This window comes from Nelusetta ayraudi, unplaced genomic scaffold, assembly GCF_046127955.1.
Source record: "Nelusetta ayraudi isolate G7.1 ecotype Tasmania unplaced genomic scaffold, CSIRO-AGI_Nayr_v1 ptg000057l, whole genome shotgun sequence".
NCBI lineage: Eukaryota > Metazoa > Chordata > Actinopteri > Tetraodontiformes > Monacanthidae > Nelusetta > Nelusetta ayraudi.
The window spans coordinates 2,121,501-2,127,500 of record NW_027466107.1 but is presented as its reverse complement, the minus strand read 5'-3'; positions in this window follow the sequence as shown (position 1 = coordinate 2,127,500).

Below are 6,000 nucleotides of genomic sequence, written 5' to 3'. Positions count from 1 at the left end.
GTGGAAAATTCTTCACAAGGTGAACAAGTAGCGGCTCAAATATCTGTGAGAAAACAGTGCGGGTAAAAAAAGCTCAAGCTCAAACCCGGCACCGTTGCAGCGCCAGCTAGTGTCAAACAGCAGCAACGAACACCGACGAGACCTTCATTGCAGCATTGTGGCGTTGACTGTAGACGATGTAAAAAGCAGCCAATGCGCCTGAAGCTGGGAGAACCGACTTTTCCATGTTCTCTCTCCAGGTCAAGTGACTCACCCGACCAACCTGCTTCCTGCAGACCGCCGGCATCTCCAGCGAAATGGACACGACACAGGCGCAGATGTCGGAGGGGGAGGGCAGGGGGGTAAAAATGTCCAAAGCGTGCACAAAAAGCACTCATCCTTTTTAATTATACATGTCTTGTCTGTCAAAATAATCCCTCTGTGCACTCTGGCTCGGTGTATCAACATCACGGGCCCCAAACACTATTTACAGACATAGAACTCCATTCCCTTGGAAGTGGGGGGAGGGTCGATTGACCGGCCCCGGGACCCTAACCCAGAGGAGTAGCTCAGAGAGCGATGGAGAGAGAGATGGAGAGAGTGATGGAGAGAGAGATGGAGAGAGAGAGATGGAGTTTAGAGTCCCGACATCAGGTATTTTCAGCCTTTCTCCCTCCGCCGCCGCCGCCGCTGCCGCACCATAAATAAACGTGGGTTCTGTGCAGAGTGGCGGGGAGCTCGGGCTTCATGTGGCAGCCGTGTGTCTCTCCTTCGCTGGGCTTTTAGTGTGTGGGCGGTGTGTTTATCCCACCGCTCACGCTGAGGCAGTTGCCACCAGGCCTCGGCCCTCCTCGCTCAGCGCCGGGCTCAGCTTTGCCCACGCTCGGCCCGCCTGCCTCCGCCGAGCGGAACCGAGCGGAACCGAGCCGAGCCGAGCCGAGCCGTCGGAGGTCTTGTCAGGAAACATGCAGAGATCTCTCTTCTTTTTTTTTTTGCTAAATTACGGCACAAGCTGCACTCGCAGTCAAAGGTTTGGACACACCTGTTTCTTCTTTATCTGTACTACTTTCTACACAGTAGATACACACTGCAGACATGAAATATTTCACACTTTTTGGTTCAATACATAGTCCATATGTGTTCATTCATAGTTTTGATGCCTTGAGTGGCAATCTACAATGTAAATCGTCATGAAAATGAAAGAAAATGAAAGAAAAACCACTCAATCAGAAGTATGAGTCCAAACTGACTGGTGGTGTCGGCCCGCCCACTAATTCTTAATCAGGCTACTTTGCCGGCGAGCTCGACTTGAGCGACGCTTCCTTCCCGACCGCCGCCGAGTCCGAGATAAAGGCGGCGCGGCTGGGAGGCAGCTGGAGAGAGAGGATAAAATCTGAAATCGTCTCCGTCGACAGGAGATTGATATTGCGGCGGGACAAGGGGGAAGTCTCCGCCGGCGCCTCACCAGAACCTGCGTGTTGTGGAAGCATGAAAAACAATCTCCCGCTCAGCGGCAAAGTCCCCCTCCCCCCCACAACCCTTCCAGTCGCAATTTAAAACTTGGAGCCGCGGCGGGGAAACACGAGATCAGTCATTACCTCAAACCGTTCGCCGGCTAAATATTCAAATGAATGCAAATGACATTCGCACAGAGGCCCGCCGCGCTAACCTAGTCCCACTCAGCGCTCTACCTAGTATTTATGCAAATGGCTCCCTGGCATTAGTTTTTCTGATTGAGGCTCTTTGGTTGAATTAGTGCAGATAAACTGTCTTCTGAAAAAAACAAAAAACAACAACAAAAAAACCAACCCAGATTTGCTTGATTTGTTTCTTTTCATGGACTTCTCGCCGTTTCAGGGCCTCATAATTGTCGCCCTGCTGGACTTTCAGATGCAGGAGGGGTCAGCCAGAGCTCTTTTTTTTGGTTGTGTTGTGACGTGCAGAACTTGCAGTGTCTTGCAGCGAGAAATTCCTGATGATGAAACGACGCAGAAGTTGCGAAGGGTCACATTGCAAAAACATTTGAGGCCCAGCGTGTGAGATTCAGCGGCGACTAGTGGTCGGGAAGTGTACTACAAACAGCGGTAATGACGGCCCTTGTTTTGTGATGTTCCACTTGATCTCAGATCTTTCTACTCGCAGTCGTAACGTCATGATTTATTTCTTCATTTTTTATTCATTATTCATTCTCTTTACTCCATCTATTCATCCACAAACGGCCTCTGCATTCCAATTGAGAGATCCGTTTGGTATCCAAGGGGAGTCGCCCAGGTCTCAGGAAGAAAAAAACAAAAAACAAGAAACAAACAAAAGAAGACCCAGCAGTGTTTAGCCCGGTGTTTACAGCCTCCTGTGAAAAAAGCAGGATTTTAGCTTCCTGTTAAAAAGGATGCTTTATTGGACCGTCTGTAGTTTTGGAAAAGGACAAAAACAAGGCGCTTTCAGAGGTTGGAGCCAACAACTGGCTGGGGTTGTTGCTGTCGTCTCAGCGCCCTTCTTGACGTCACAGAGGGTTGATTTCCAAAAAGTTGCTTATTGAAGCGGAACAAGCAACAAGAAAGAACAGCTGACTGATCAGGGGAATTCACTGGCCGTCTGGAGACGGTTACGTAACGTTGGTCGAGTGAATGTTTTGCGTCTTATGATGCCTTTCATTTTCATCTGTAAATGTTTTGCTTTAATTAAACACAAGAAAATAACTTTAAAGTGCAATTTGTTTTCCTCAGGATGATTTTTTTTTTAGCCGGTTTTTAATCTTAACATCTTGCAGATGCACTGTAATGTATTTGAAGACAGCCTGTGCCACAAGTCTCTCAGCCTCTCTGCCGCTTAAAGCCCATGACGGCATGTGAGGACTCCACTTTGAGCTATTCTGATCTTTTTCCTTTGCGACTCTCCTCCTCCCGCATTTGCATGAACGCCCGCGGTCCTGTTTTGCCTGCAAAAGCATCAACAAGCTCCTCGCAGCACGCCTGCCGTCACTGCCAGCGAAGGCAGCTGCCGGCGACGGCCTCGCCGCTCCGCCAGGAAGAGACAGGAGCTTCACACACAGCGGATGTTCCATTATATCGGCCGGCCATCGCGTCTCCTCCCCTGAATTATTGCCTCCGCCGCCGCCGCCGCTGCTGCTGCTGCTACTTGCCTCGGCACCAAATTGGCTTAGCCACTAAATGAAGGATTTGAATAATACATTCCATCTAACCCGGGCCGCTTTTCATCTGCACCCAGACTGCGCCGACTTCATTTGCCGACATTATAATCTTTCCATTTGTTGCGTTTGCTCGCAAAGCGCGCGGCGCGTTACGATCGTTTTCCATGCAAAACATGTCGTAGCCGCCTGTCGGCTGGAGCGCCGTCGCTGTCGCGTTTCTCGCTGCCAGAAGAAGCGGCCGCTAACTGATATTTATACACACGTTCTTGCAGCTGTATTGATTTGTAGGAGCCCGTGGGGTCGTTGAGCTGCTACGCTGTTTATCTACTCGTTTTGATGGGTGCGCTCATTATGCAATACCTCCTTCTCACACCTTGGACGTTAACTAGCGAACGTAGCACTGAAGGTTTAGCTCATGTTTTTCAATTTTTCAGAGAGGGCAGCTCGGGATGGCTCTAAAAGCCAGCCGAGCCTATTATTTAGCCATGCATTCTTTGCTGCGCTTGCGTATTTTGAAAGCACCATCTTGGTTGAACAGAGAGGGGGAAAAAAATTGCAGCTTCAAGCTAAAACCAAGGAGCATAATACTGAAAAGAAGATGTAGTGACACACACACACATGCAAAAAGAAAAAATGGCAAGGGAGTTAGACAAGGCAGCGCAAGACAAAACTTTTCCTCCAAAAACGGGTCGGAAACAAAACTGAAGCAGCACCGCTCCTTTCTCCGGTAAAAACAAACAACGGCCCACATTTCCTCTGCAAATCCTCTTTTGTCGATAAATTTAGCCGCAGTGCCGCGACGGGACGCGGTCGGATTCCCGATCCGTTCCTCCGTATGTGCCTCCGCCCTCCTCCTCGTATCATAAATCATTGGTGCTCGGCGAAAGGCAACTGGTCCTATCCATTAGGAAATAAAGCTCATACCTGGGTGACATTAAAGACTGAGTGCCCTCAAGGTAAATTCAGCCGGGCAGCTTCATTACGGAAGCCCGTCAGGTCCATCCCATCTGCTGCACTCGGAAAAGAAGCAGGAGAAGAAAAATGACAAAGGACAGTAATAATTTCCCAGGTTTATTAATTCTCTAATGTATCTGACAACTGGAAAAGCTTCTTTTTTTTTTCTTTTTTTAATCAAAGGCCTGGTGTGTGACTTCCTGCACCGGAATGGAAGCATACTGGGCTCCACAATGGGCTTGATTTAGTTGTTTCAGGCAGAGTTCGTCCAGAATAAACTCTCCACATTTGAATATTTTACGCAGATATGAGTATTTCATTCAAATATAACAAAGCAGCTGTTTAAAGGTCCAGCGTGGCACATTTCAAAGGAATGTTTTGGCATCAGGTTTCGAAAATGAAAATATGATTGCTATGCATTCAGTGGGATGATGATATCCACAACTGCAACCAAATATCTGTTGTGTTTTAATTGCGAGAAATAAACACCTAGATTTACATAAAGAGCTGGCAGCAATATCGCACCGCCATTTATGCGCGGCAGCCCAGGAGGTGGATCTGCCAAGGGCTTTCTGATTGCGTTCCCTGTTTATCCTGACATCACAGCTGCTGAAAGAAAGAAAGAAAGGGATGAAGAGGGACACTGGGGAGAACAGGGGTCACCGTTCAAACTGTTTGGCCGCAGTACACCCTTTGACCAACAGATGCCGCTTTTTCTCACTCGCTGGGCCTTTACAGACGAACTTTGACGACTTTGTTAAGAAATCCGGCGCAGCCTGCTCCACGGAATGATTGGCATTTCTGACGGTGACCCCTCAGCCTTTGTTCCGTCAGCCGTGATATCTTTAAAACTCGTCTCTTTTCCCGAGACCCAGGGCAGCAGCCGCCTCGCCACGCTAGGCCGCCTGCACGGGGTCATGCATCAGACTCGACCCTCCGGGGGGGCTGCGACGATATTAGGCAGGATGATGCAGCGTGCCTGTCACCGCCAGTGCCGCAGCTGCGCCGCCTGCCCGTCCGCCACTTCCCGAGCCGGGGCCTGTCCGCCGCCACGTTTCACAGCTCCGGCGCGGCGCCTCGTCTCATGGCGGCCGCAGCCTGTGCCAAACACGCTCGCTTCCTCTCGGAGGAGAAGCATCTGCAGCCTGGCCGCTGCCGCTCCCACAGAACTGCTCAGGTCATCCCCCGGAATACGTCATTACAGAGGACATCAGGCTGCACTCTCCATAAATTAAAGGCTGGACTGCATTTGCGCAGGGAACGGATGCGGAGGGAGGATTTTTAACCCTCGAGGGGTGCAGTCCATTTCTGCTTTGGAGCTGCGTCCTGTCGGAAGAGACGGCGTTCGGATCACATCTGCGCTCTGTCCTTTCGCACGTGCGAGCGTGTGAACCCGGAGGCGGGGGAGTTAAACTGCGCCATCATCTGCGCTGCTATATTTAAACGTTTTAATGTCGTCTCCTCTGCTTATTCAGCACTAAAACGCCGCCGGAGCAGGCAGCACGTAGATGGGAATTTGTGCTCGACACGCATTCGATAATTTATCATTGATATGTATTGATTTTCCATCACAAAGACCGCGGCTTAACCTCCTCGGTGAAGTATGGCCCACTTCAATAGCCGGGCCCGGGCTCCTCCTCTCCCTCCCACCCCTCTCTCTATTTAACTCGGAAATTTACGGACCACAGTCATCTCAGAGTGGCCATATTTACTCATCTGAGGGCGATACTTAAAGGCCCCATGCGTAACATTTAGTAACAGTTCAAGGTAAGGAAGCACAATAACAATATTAAAGGTCCAATATATGCTTCAGCTAGACGGCGTCTAGTGATATGCATTAGTCTTTGCATACTGGGAAGGTCTGCTTTAAAAGATGAAGAGCGCCTCCTACTTGTAATGCGCCCAGATCATGAGTC